The following is a 14,948-nucleotide window of genomic DNA, read 5'->3' as shown; positions in this document are numbered from 1 at the left end:
GTGAATAGAAAAATAAATCCTAAAGCTCATAATAGTGGTGGATTGAATTTGAATTTAGTTCCATATAGTGTAGCTAATCATCTGAATACCTTAATTCCTGTAGGTACAGCAATAATTATTGTTGCTGATGTAAAGTAAGCTCGTGTGTCAACGTCTATTCCTACTGTAAATATGTGATGTGCTCATACAATAAATCCTATTAGTCCATTTGATAATATAGCATAGATTATACCTAGTGTTCCAAATGATTCAATTTTTCCTCTTTCTTGACATACAATGTGAGAGATAATTCCAAATCCTGGAAGAATTAAAATGTAAACTTCTGGGTGCCCAAAGAATCAAAATAAGTGTTGATATAGAATTGGGTCACCCCCTCCCGCAGGGTCAAAGTATGATGTATTTAAATTTCGATTTGTTAGTAGTATAGTAATAGCTCCTACTAATACTGGAAGCGATAAAAGGAGGAGAAGGGCTGTAATAGCTACGGATCATACAAATAAAGGTGTTTGATCTAGAGTTATACTTTCTGATCGTATATTAATTGCTGTTGTAATGAAGTTTACTGCACCAAGAATAGATGATACACCTGCTAAGTGAAGTGAAAAAATAGCCAGGTCTACAGATGCCCCTCCATGTGCGATAGCTCCTGCAAGAGGGGGGTAAACTGTTCACCCTGTACCAGCACCGTTATCTACTATAGAAGATGTAAGAAGAAGGGTTAGTGAAGGCGGTAGTAATAAAAAACTTATATTATTTATTCGTGGGAATGCTATATCTGGTGCACCAATTATTAATGGTACGAGCCAATTACCAAATCCACCAATTATAATAGGTATTACTATAAAAAAATTATTACAAATGCGTGTGCTGTAATAATAACATTATAAATTTGGTCATCTCCAATTAGAGATCCTGGTTGGCCAAGTTCAGCACGAATAAGTATTCTTATTGATGTTCCTACTATTCCTGCTCACATTCCAAATATGAAGTATAAAGTACCAATATCCTTATGGTTTGCTGAGAATAATCATTTTTGCAGTAAGATGGCTGAATTTAAGGTGGTAGACTGTAAATCTACTTATGAGATGTTTCTCTCTTACCATGTTTTAGGCCTTATATTCAATTATGATTCTAGACTGCAATTCTAGAGGTGTGAAATTTTACTAAGGCCTAAAAGATTATTCTTTTAATTATAACTTTGAAGGTTATTAGTTTAGTTAACTTAAGTCCTTAGTATAATGAGATTGAGGTTGACGTTGAGATTAATCCTATTGTTGAAATTATTACTGTTATAGGGGGAATAATTCTTGATTTTTGAGACTTTATTTTTATAGATTATGAATTTTCTGTGTATGACATAATTAAGGCTGAGAATTTAATACGTATATAATAGTAAAGTGTGATTGTAGTTAATACAACCATAATGGTTATAATAGTTGTTATGTTGTTTTCTATTAATTATTGTATTACAATTCATTTTGGTAGAAATCCAAGGAATGGTGGCAACCCACCTAGGGATAGAAGAGATAAAAATATTATGAATTTAATTTCAGTTTTTATATTTCTGGCTGAATAAATTTGGTTTATTAAAAATAGATTTATTTGCTTAAATAATAAAACCATAATTAATCTTAATAGTGAGTAAATAATAAAATATAGTTCTCAGATGTTTTCTCTAACTGTTAGAGATCTAATTATTCACCCTAAATGTCTAATTGGGGAATATGCTAGAAGTTGTCGTAGAGATGTTTGATTTAAACCACCTATTGCCCCAATAATAATTCTTAGAATGATAATTGGTCAAACGAAAGTTCTTAGTTGAATACAATAAGATAACACCATTATTGGGGCAATTTTTTGTCATGTTATTAGTGTTAAACAGTTATTTCATCTTGAAGCTCCTATTACTTCTGGAAATCACAAATGAAAAGGTGCAGCCCCAATCTTTAATAATAATCTAGATCTGATTATTATTGATGGAATAAATTCTGTTTCTCATCCTATTGGATATTTTATTTGAATCAGCAAAATTGAAAAGAATAGTATTGTCGATGCTATTGCATGGACAATAAAATATTTAATTGATGATTCATTTATTATTATATTTTTATTTCTTGTTAGGAGCGGAATAAATGAAAGTAAGTTGATCTCAAGTCCTATTCAAACTCCAAATCAGGAGTTTGATGAAATAGACAGGATCGTTCCTATCATTAATGTTGATAGGAAGAGAAGTTTTGTAGAGTTGTTGGTCATTAAAAAGGAGAGGTTTGATACCTCTATAACTGGGGTATGAACCCATTAGCTTATTTAGCTTACCATTTTACATTAAGGTGTATGATGCACGTTAGTTTTTTATACTAAAGGAGGTAGTTTAATTCTGTCTTATGTAATTTTTAATGAAGGTAATTTTTATTTACTTGATTTACCGTATCAAGGTAACCCTTCAATCAGGCACTTCATTTATATTTAATATATAAATTAAAAATTTTATTTTAAATTTGTTTATGTATTAATTTGGTTATTTCTAATTAATTTATCTCGGTTCGGATAATTTGAGTATATATTTTATATAATAAATAATTTATATTATTATATTACATTTAATTAAATTTAAATTCCAATAATGTTATTTTATTATTATTAAATGATTATTTTGATACATTTATTTACCTAGGATTATAGCTACTTATGTTTTTAGCTTCAAATAGGTTATTATATTATAAATTATATAATAATATGTAAATTAATATTAAATATTATTATAATTGGATATAATAAATATAATTTATATTATTAAATATATAATATTACATTAATATAGATAATTATATTAATTATAATAATATAATTAAATATATTCTCTATAATTAAATTATTTAACTAATTAATATTTAAGTTAACTTAATAGAAAGTTAATTTTATATTAATAACATATTACATTAATTTACATAACTGTATAATATATATTTATTATATTATTTAATCTTTCTTTATTATTAGTGAAAAGAAAGATTAAATAAGAAAGAATATAATACATTTATTGGTATACATGTCCCATATTATTCTTTATTTATATTTAAAAGAGAAGTTGTTGTGGTCATTCGAGGGTGCGTTTCTTTTTTTTTGTCACTATTTGTGTTTTTTCTTTTTTTTTCTTTTAATAATCGAATCTTTTATTTTTTCTTAATTTTATAAATTTTTGAATTTCTTATTTTGTTTCCAAAAGTTTTATTCTTGTATATTTATTCACTTTTTCTTTTGTATTATATGTAAGTTTTGTTAAACTAAATGTTCTATTTTGCAGTAATTTGATTTAATTATCAAGTGAATTTGGATTTAGCAATTGATTTAGTATCAGCATAATTCGTGCCAGCAGCCACGGTTATACGATTGATACAAGTGAATATTATTGGTTAAAACAGTTTTTTATATTTTTAGTGTAAAAATATAAATTTGTAAGGTGAAATGTTAAAATTTATTTATAGCACTTTTTATGAATCTGCGCAATTTAAATAATAAACTAGGATTAGATACCCTATTATTTTAAATGTTAATTATATTTACCAGGGTACTATTAGTTAAGGTCTTTAAACCCAAAGAATTTGGCGGTATCTCATTCCATTCATAGGAACCTACCCCGTGATTGATAGTGCACGTTTTACTCTACTTAATTTATTTGTTTGTATATCTCCGTTATCAGAGAATCTTTTTAGAGTTATAATTCTCAAGATTTATAATTATAAAATATTTCAGGTCAAGGTACAGCTTATAGTTAAGAGGAGGTGGGTTACAATAGATTTTTGTTTATAACGGATTTGATGGTGAAATACTATTAATGAAGGTGGATTTGATAGTAATTTAATTTATTTAATTTAACTGATATCGTCTCTGAGGTGTGTACACATCGCCCGTCGCTCTCATTATTGATTATTCTATTTTATTGTTTTAATTTAGCTTCAATTTAGATGAGATAAGTCGTAACATAGTAGATGTACTGGAAAGTGTATCTCGTAAGAGTTTCAAGATATAACTTATTAGTAAAGTGTTTCATTTACACTGAAAATTTTTCTGTGCAAATCAGGATATCTTGATTATTTATTTTATTATATTTATTTTTTGTTTATTTAATTATTTAATAAAAATAATTTTGTCGAATTTTGTCTTAGTATATTTTGTAGAATTGATTTTTTAGTTTATAGTTTATTGGTAATGTAATTCAGGTTGAATATGGACGGGAGTTACTAATGGATTAGCAGGTACAAAATTATCTGGATCCCCTAGGAGGTAAGGATTAATCAAGCACAATATAATTAATAATGATGTTATTAATACAAATGTAATAGAGTCCTTGAAAGTAAAGTATGGGTGAATATATTTTTTCAATATTTCCATTTAGCCCTAAGGGATTATTAGAGCCTGTTTGGTGAAGGAAGAATAAATGAATTGCTGCCATTGCAGCAATAATAAATGGTAGTACAAAATGGAATGTAAAGAATCGGTTTAATGTTGCATTATCAACAGCAAACCCTCCTCATACTCATTGAACCAAATCTGTTCCTAAATATGGAATTGCTGATAATAAATTAGTAATTACTGTCGCACCTCAGAATGATATTTGACCTCAAGGTAAAACGTATCCTATAAATGCGGTTGCTATAACTAAGAATAGAATTACTGTACCAGTTATTCAGGTGTGTATGTATATGTAAGATCCGTAATAAATTCCTTGTCCTACATGTAAATAAATACAAATAAAAAATATAGAAGTTCCATTTGCGTGTAAGGTTCGAATAATTCAACCATTATTTACATCTCGGCAGATGTTAACTACACTACTAAATGCTTTTTCAATATTTGATGTATAATGTATAGCTAAAAATAGTCCGGTTACAATTTGAATTACCAAACATAGTCCTAGTAGGGACTCAAAATTTCATCAAAATGAAATATTTGTTGGTGCAGGTAAATCAACTAATGAGTTATTAATGATTTTAATTATAGTATGTCTTAATTGTAAGGGTTTATTCATTAGTAAATTATCTTATTTTACGAATAGGCCCCTGGTTAATATTGGTGATTTTAACAACTGGTAATAGTGCCAAAAATAAATAAATTATTATTATTATTGTAATAATAAATGTAGGTCTATTATATATTTTTTCTAAAGATATTGTTATTTCTTGGTAATTAATTGAATTATCAATATTTATAGTTTCAGTATGTTTGAAAAAGTCTATAAATATTGTTATATCTAGAATAATTAATATTGATATAATAAATACTCATACTTTTAAGGTAATAATTATTGTAATTAATTTAGGTTGAAATATTTCATTTGATGCAATTCTCGTAATATAAATAAATAGAACTAATATACCACCAAGAAACGTTAAAGATAAAATATATGATAATCAATATCTTTCCATTATTGTTTCTGTTATTAGCCCGACAAGAAAAGTTTGTAGGATAATGAAAAGCACTATTGATATTGGGTGTCTTAATTTAACAAAATTAATATTTATTGCGTTTGATACTGATATAATTATTATTTTGATCATTTCAGGGGTTAGTTTATTAAAAATATCGGTTTTGGGGACCGATGATGGAAAGCTTTTTCACCTCAGAAGTTTTAAAAGTGGGGGCTGGACTTATTTCCGGTTTACAAGACCGGCGTTCTTTTAAACTATTAAAACTAATGTTTATATTCTCTGTCTTTACTTCTTTATTGATTTATTTTGCTGGTCTTTATGTTTTTTCCTCTAAACGTAAGCATTTATTAATGGTTCTTTTGAGATTAGAATATATTGTTTTTTCTTTATTTATATTAATTATTGTTTTTCTTATTGAGTTTGATTATGATTATTTTTTTCCTGTTATTTTTTTGGTTTTTTCTGTTTGTGAAGGTGCTTTAGGTCTTTCTATTTTAGTTTCAATAATTCGTTCTCATGGGAATGATTTTTTAAATTTTTTGGTTTATCTTTATGTTAAAGTATTTATTTATAACTATTTTTTTGATCCCTCTTTGTTTGGTTAACAATTGTTGATGGTTGTTTCAATCTTTAATGTTTATGTCTAGTTTTGTTTTTATGATTTGTGTTTATTCATATGCAGATTTGAATATGATTAGATATTATTTTGGTATTGGTTATTTTTCTTTTAGTTTGATTTTGCTTAGTTTTTGGATTTGTTCTTTAATAATTACTGCTAGAGGTTCAGTTTATTTAAGTTCTTATCATTCTAATTTTTTTGTCTTTATAGTTTTAATTTTAATGATTATGCTTTATTGTTCGTTTGCTAGATTGAGTCTTCTTTCTTTTAAATTTTTTTTGAGGCTAGATTAGTTCCTACTTTACTTTTGATTTTAGGTTGTGGTTATCAACCTGAACGTTTACAGGCTGGTGTTTATTTAATTTTTTATACTATGGTTGCTAGATTGCCTTTATTAATAGTTTTATTTAGGGGTTATGATTTTTCTAATACTTTATATTTTCCTTTATTGGTTGATTTTGGTTCTTATTATTTTATATTTTATGTGTTTATAATTCTTGCTTTTTTAGTTAAGATGCCAATATTTTTGGTTCATTTATGGCTTCCTAAGGCTCATGTTGAGGCCCCTATTTCAGGTAGAATGATTCTTGCTGGTGTTTTATTAAAGTTAGGTGGTTATGGTATTTTTCGTGTTATGAAGGTTATTTCTTATTTGGGTTTAAAGTTTAATTATTTTTTATTGTCTTTAGGTTTATCTGGTGGGGTTATTGTTAGATTTATTTGTTTTTGTCAGGTTGATTTAAAGTCTTTAATTGCATATTCTTCTGTTGCTCATACAAGAATAGTTATTGGAGGATTGATGACTATGAATTGATGGGGTTGTATAGGTTCTCTTTCTTTAATGGTTGGTAATGGTTTGTGTTCTTCTGGTTTATTTTGTTTGTCTAATATTATTTATGTGCGTTTAGGTAGACAAAGATTATGAATTAACAAGGGTATAATTAATTTGATACCAAGAATGGCTTTCTGATGATTCCTTTTGAGATCATCTAATATAGCGGCTCCTCCTTCTTTAAATTTGGTAGGTGAACTTAGATTATTAAATAGAATTATGTCTTGATCTTCTTTTAGATTTTTTGCTTTAATTTTTTTGTCTTTTTTTTAGAGCTGTTTATACTTTATACATGTATTCTTATTCTCAGCATGGTAATTATTATTCTGGTGTTTATATTGGTTCTCTTGTTTATTTTCGTGAATATCATGTTTTACTTTTACATTGATTGCCTTTAAATATTCTTTGTTTGAAGGGGGAGTATTTTTTTGTTTAGGTTACTTAACTATTTTAATTAAAAATGTTGTTTTGTGGAATCAATGATATGAATTTTTTCATCTTAGGACGTGAATTTGTTTTCTATTTGTCCTTTGGGTTTTTTTCTTTATTTTTTTCTAGAACTATAATTTTTATTTTGGGTATTTATTATTTAATAATTGATTATAGAGTTTTTGTTGAATGAGAACTTTTTTAATTTAAATGGTTCTATGGTTGTTATGACTTTCATTTTGGATTGAATGTCTCTTATTTTTATGTCTTTTTTATGTATATTTCTTGTTTGGTTATTAATTAGAGACAGGATTATATATCGGGAGAAAAAATTATAAATCGTTTTATTATTATTGTTTTAATATTTATTCTTTCTATAGGTTTTTTAATTATTAGTCCTAATTTGATTAGAATTTTATTAGGATGGGATGGTTTAGGTTTAGTTTCTTATTGTTTAGTTATTTACTACCAAAATGTGAAATCTTATAGTGCGAGTACCTTAACTGCACTTTCTAACTAAATTGCACTATTGCACTCCCATCATTACGACTACTATATTTACTTGATGATTCAGTAGATGCAATAATCACAATTAAAACAATTGGACGACAATGATACTGAAGATATGAATATTCAGACATTATAGACGTAGAATTTGACACTTATATAACACTAGAACAAGACCTAGAAAATGACGGATTTCGACTCCTAGATGTAGATAACCGAACAATTCTACCAATAAATACAGAAGTACGAGTATTAACAAGAGCATCAGATGTTCTACACTCATGAGCAGTACCTGCATTAGGGGTTAAAATTGACGCAACGCCAGGTCGACTAAACCAAGGAACTTCAGATGACTGAAAGTAAGTAATGGTCTCTTAAACCAAAAAATAGTAAATTAACGACTACTTCTGATGGGGAAATTTAATCCAAATCCCTCAAATATCCCCTCTCATATGATTCTCCCTATTCATTATATTTTCGGCTACATTAATTTTATTTAATCAAATAAACTTTTTCTCATTTAAACCAAATCTTATTAAAAGAGCAGAAAAAAGAACAATTGATATAAAAAACCTAAATTGAAAATGATAACAAATTTATTTTCAACATTTGACCCATCAACAAATATCATCAATTTATCATTAAATTGAACTAGAACATTCTTAGGATTATTATTAATCCCATCAATGTTTTGACTTACACAATCACGAATTAATATTATTTGAAATAAACTAAACATAACCTTACACAATGAATTTAAAACATAACTAGGACCAAAATCATTTAATGGAACAACATTCATCTTCATTTCAATCTTTAATATAATATTATTTAATAATTTCGTAGGATTATTCCCTTACATCTTTACTAGAACAAGACATTTAAGAACCAAAATCAACCAATAAAGGAAAATATAAAGTATTAGAAAAATCATAACCCCTAAATAAAACTATTAATAAAGGCAATCTAGCAACCATAGTATAAAAAATTAAATAAACACCAGCCTGTAATCGTTCAGGTTGATAACCACAACCTAAAATCAAAAGTAAAGTAGGATCTAATCTAGCCTCAAAAAAAATTTAAAAAGAAAGAAGACTCAATCAGGCAACCAAACAATAAAGCATAATCATTAAAATTAAAACTATAAAGACAAAAAAATTAGAAAGATAAGAACTTAAATAAACTGAACCTCTAGCAGTAATTATTAAAGAACAAATCCAAAAACTAAGCAAAATCAAACTAAAAGAAAAATAACCAATACCAAAATAATATCTAATCATATTCAAATCTGCATATGAATAAACACAAATCATAAAACAAAACTAGACATAAACATTAAAGAATGAACCATCCATCAACAATTGTTAACCAAACAAAGAGGGATCAAGAAAGTAGTTATAAATAAATACTTTAACATAAAGATAAACCAAAAGAATTAAAAAAATCATTCCCATGAGAACGAATTATTGAAACTAAAATAGAAAGACCTAAAGCACCTTCACAAACAGAAAAAACCAAAAAAATAACAGGAAAAAAATAATCATAATCAAACTCAATAAGAAAAACAATAATTAATATAAATAAAGAAAGAACAATATATTCTATTCTCAAAGGAACCATTAATAAATCCTTACCTTTAGAGGAAAAAACATAAACACCAGCAAAATAAATCAATAAAGAAGTAAAGACAGAGAATATAAACATTAGTTTTAATAGTTTAAAAAAAACGCCGGTCTTGTAAACCGGAAATAAGTCCAGCCCCCACTTTTAAAACTTCAGAGGTGAAAAAGCTTTCCATCATCGGTCTCCAAAACCGATATTTTTAATAAACTAACCCCTGAAATGATCAAAATAATAATTATATCACTATCAAACGTAATAAATATTAATTTTATTAAAATAAGACACCCAATATCATTAATGCTTTTCATTATCCTACAAACTTTTCTAGTTAGGCTAATAACAGGAACAATAATGGAAAGATATTGATTATCATATATTTTATTTTTAACGTTTCTTGGTGGTATATTAGTTATATTTATTTATATTACGAGAATTGCATCAAACGAAATATTTCAACCTAAATCAATTATGATAATTATTACCTTAACAGTATGAGTATTTATTATATCAATATTAATTATTCTAGATATAACAATATATATAGACTTTGCCAAAAATACTGAAACTATAAATATTGATAATTCAATTAATTATCAAGAAATAACAATATCTTTAGAAAAACTATATAATAGACCAATATTTATTATTACAATAATAATAATAATTTATTTATTTTTGGCACTATTAGCAGTTGTTAAAACCACTCATATTAACCAGGGGCCTATTCATAAAATAAGATAATTCACTAATGAATAAACCCTTATGATTAAGACATCCTTTAATTAATATCATTAATAACTCATTAGTTGATTTACCTGCACCAACAAATATTTCATTTTGATGAAATTTTGGGTCCCTACTAGGACTATGTTTAGTAATTCAAATTGTAACCGGACTATTTTTAGCTATACATTATACATCAAATATTGAAATAGCATTTAGTAATGTAGTTAACATCTGCCGAGATGTAAATAATGGTTGAATTATTCGAACCTTACAGGCAAATGGAGCTTCTATATATATTTTATTTGTATTTATTTACATGTAGGACAAGGAATTTACTACGGATCTTACATATACATACACACCTGAATAATTGGTACAGTAATTCTATTCTTAGTTATAGCAACCGCATTTATAGGATACGTTTTACCTTGACGTCAAATATCATTCTGAGGTGCGACAGTAATTACTAATTTATTATCAGCAATTCCATATTTAAGAACAGTTTTGGTTCAATGAGTATGAGGAGGGTTTGCTGTTGATAATGCAACATTAAACCGATTCTTTACATTCCATTTTGTACTACTGTTTATTATTGCTGCAATGGCAGCAATTCATTTATTCTTCCCACACCAAACAGGGTCTAATAACCCCTTAGGGCTAAATGGAAATATTGAAAAAATCCCATTTCACCCGTACTTTACTTTCAAGGACTCTATTACATTTGTATTAATAACATCATTATTAAATATATTGTGCTTGATTAATCCTTACCTCCTAGGGGATCCAGATAATTTTGTACCTGCTAATCCATTAGTAACTCCCGTCCATATTCAACCAGAATGATATTTCTTATTTGCATATGCAATTCTACGATCAATCCCTAATAAGCTAGGAGGTGTTATTGCATTGTTCTTATCAATTAGAATCTTAATAATTTTACCATTTTATAATAAAACACCATTTCGAGGTATTCAATTCTATCCTATTAATCAGATTTTATTCTGAATTATAGTAGTTGTTGTATGCTTATTAACATGAATTGGTAAACGACCTGTTGAAGAACCTTAGATTATAACAGGACAAATCTTAACAATTATCTACTTTACATACTTCTTAATTAATGTACATATTGCAAACGCATGAGATAAACTAATTAAGGAATAATAAGTTAATTAGCTTAGGAAAAGCATATGTTTTGAAAGCATAAAACTAGAAGTTTAACTCTTCTATTAACTTTTCTTAAAAAATTTCACTAAATAAATGAAATAAGTAAAATCTTTAATCCGACAAAGAAAATAAAAAAATTTAAAGATAAAGGCAAAAAACTCTTTCAAGCTAAGTACATTAACTTATCAGAACAAAAACGTGGTAATGTCCCCCGAACTCAAATAAAACCAAAGGACATAACAGCAAGCTTAATAAAAAATATAAAAGAATAAAAATCACCACCTACAAAAATTAAAGCTAATAATATTCTTATAAAAACAATTCTTGTATACTCAGCTAAAAAAATTAAAGTAAAACCGCCTGCACCATATTCAATATTAAAACCCAAAACTAACTCAGATTCACCTTCGGCAAAGTCAAAAGGAGTACGGTTAGTTTCAGCTAAACAAGACGCAAAACAAGCTAAAGCTCAAGTTAAGAAATAATAATAAATCAACAATAAAGCTGATAATTTATAAAATCAAACATGTTACAACTACCAATTAAAATAATTAAAGACAATAAAATTAAAGCCAAACTAACTTCATATGAAATTGTTTGTGCAACAGAACGAAGAGAACCTAGTAAAGAATAATTTGAATTAGAAGACCAACCAGCAGTTATAACAGTATAAACAAGTAATCTAATGCAACATAAAAAAAACAAAAATCCATAAGAAAAAGAACATATATAAGTTAAGTAAGGGAAAATTACTCAAACAGACAAGGAAATTATTAAATTAAAAACAGGGGAAAAAATAATAAAGTAAATAATTAGATATAATAGGAATTGGCTGCTCCTTACAAATTAACTTAATAGCATCACTAAAGTGTTGAGGAATTCCTACAAAACCTACTTTATTTGGGCCCTTTCGAATTTGGATGTAACCTAAAACCTTACACTCTAATAAAGTTAAAAAAGCAACACTAATTAAAACACAAATAACTAATAAAAGAAAATTCAAAATAAACATAAATAAATCATAAAGTATCAATACTATTTGTAGAAAAAATCCACATAAATGAATTCTAAATTCAACACATTAATCTGTCAAAATAGTAATTTAATGAGTATTAATCAATAAAATAAAAATATTTCAACCATATGGTCCTTTCGTACTAATATGAATTAATAATCTTAGGATAGAAACCGACCTGGCTCACGCCGATCTGAACTCAGATCATGTAAGAATTTAAAGGTCGAACAGACCTAATTACTGGGCTACTGCACCCAAAATTTTTCTTAATCCGACATCGAGGTCGCAATCTGCTTTCTCGATATAAGCTCTCAAAAACAATTACGCTGTTATCCCTAAGGTAACTTAATCTTATGATTATAAATTATGGACCAAAACAACAAACATAAATAAATGATATAATAATGAAGAGTTTATTTATTCTTCATGTCACCCCAACAAAACATCATCATTAAATATAGAAAGACAAACAAAAAACTATATAAAAATAAAATGTAAAGCTCTATAGGGTCTTCTCGTCCTAAAGAAAAATTTAAGCCTTTTGACTCAAAAGTTAAATTCAAAAATTTATTAAGAGACAGTTGATTTCTCATCAAGCCATTCATTCCAGCCACTAATTAAGAGACTAATGATTATGCTACCTTTGCACGGTCAAAATACCACGGCTCTTTAAAAATCTGCTCAGTGAGCAGGCCAGACCTCAAAGTATTTTCAAGAGGACATGTTTTTGATAAACAGGCAGAATCAATTTTGCCTAGTTCCTTATAATAAATTCACAAGGTAAAAAATTATATACAAATAAATATACTAATTCTATCATTATTACAAAAATTTTAATATTAAATAAAGAATCTTAATAAAAAACCTAAAATAATTATAAAATCAAAATAAAAAATAATGAACTAAAACGTAATCTTAGAGATAGCTGGTTTAAAGCGTACTATTATATTTTATAAAACAAATTATAGGTTATTAAGTTCAAAGCTTATCCCTTAATAAATAAATAAGTTAATATTTATACTTAAAAATTAAATAAAAACAATTAACTTCAAAAAATTAAATTTTTTCTTAAGAAACTAGATATCTTGGGAAACGATTAACATCTCATTTCTATAAATAATTTCATAATAATTATGATACATTAACTATAAATTGTTTATAAATCAACCCAAATCGAGACAAGTAAAGTAAATACTAAAATTTTGATAAACCCTGATACAAAAGGTACAATAAATAAAATCTACTTTTAAAAATTTAAAATAATATTTCATAAAACAATTACATTACCAATAAACTATAAACTAAAAAATCAATTCTACAAAATATACTAAGACAAAATTCGACAAAATTATTTTTATTAAATAATTAAATAAACAAAAAATAAATATAATAAAATAAATAATCAAGATATCCTGATTTGCACAGAAAAATTTTCAGTGTAAATGAAACACTTTACTAATAAGTTATATCTTGAAACTCTTACGAGATACACTTTCCAGTACATCTACTATGTTACGACTTATCTCATCTAAATTGAAGCTAAATTAAAACAATAAAATAGAATAATCAATAATGAGAGCGACGGGCGATGTGTACACACCTCAGAGACGATATCAGTTAAATTAAATAAATTAAATTACTATCAAATCCACCTTCATTAATAGTATTTCACCATCAAATCCGTTATAAACAAAAATCTATTGTAACCCACCTCCTCTTAACTATAAGCACTACCTTGACCTGAAATATTTTATAATTATAAATCTTGAGAATTATAACTCTAAAAAGATTCTCTGATAACGGAGATATACAAACAAATAAATTAAGTAGAGTAAATCGTGTACTATCAATCACGGGGTAGGTTCCTCTGAATGGAATGAGATACCGCCAAATTCTTTGGGTTTAAGGACCTTAACTAATAGTACCCTGGTAAATATAATTACCATTTAAAATAATAGGGTATCTAATCCTAGTTTATTATTTAAATTCCATAGATTCATAAAAATAGCTATAAATAAATTTTAACATTTCACCTTACAAATTTATATTTCAACCCTAAAAATATAAACAACTGTTTTAACCAATAATATTCACTTGTATCAATCGTATAACCGCGGCTGCTGGCACGAATTATGCCGATACTAAATCAATTCCTAAATCCAAAATCACTTGATAATTAAGTCAAATTACTGCAAAATAGAACATTTAGTTTAACAAAACTTACATATAATACAAAGAAAAAGTGAATAAATAAGCAAGAATAAAACTTTTGGAAACAAAATAAGAAATTCAAAAATTTATAAAATTAAGAAAAAATAAGATTCAAATATTTAAAGAAAAAAAAAGAAAAAAAACACAAATAGTGACTAAAAAAAAGAAACGAACCCTCGAATGACCACAACAACTTCTCTATTATATATAAATAAAGATTAATATGAAACATGTATACCAATAAATGTATTATTTTCTTTGTTATTTAATCTTCCTTTTCACTAATAATAAAGAAAGATTAAATAGTATAATAAATATATTTTATACAATTATGTAAATTAATGTAATATGTGATTAATATAAAATTAACTTTCTATTAAGTTAACTTAA

Source organism: Schistocerca cancellata, chromosome 4 (assembly GCF_023864275.1).
Source record: "Schistocerca cancellata isolate TAMUIC-IGC-003103 chromosome 4, iqSchCanc2.1, whole genome shotgun sequence".
Classification (NCBI taxonomy): domain Eukaryota; kingdom Metazoa; phylum Arthropoda; class Insecta; order Orthoptera; family Acrididae; genus Schistocerca; species Schistocerca cancellata.
The sequence above is the reverse complement of the archived record's forward strand: the minus strand, read 5'-3'. Positions refer to the sequence as shown.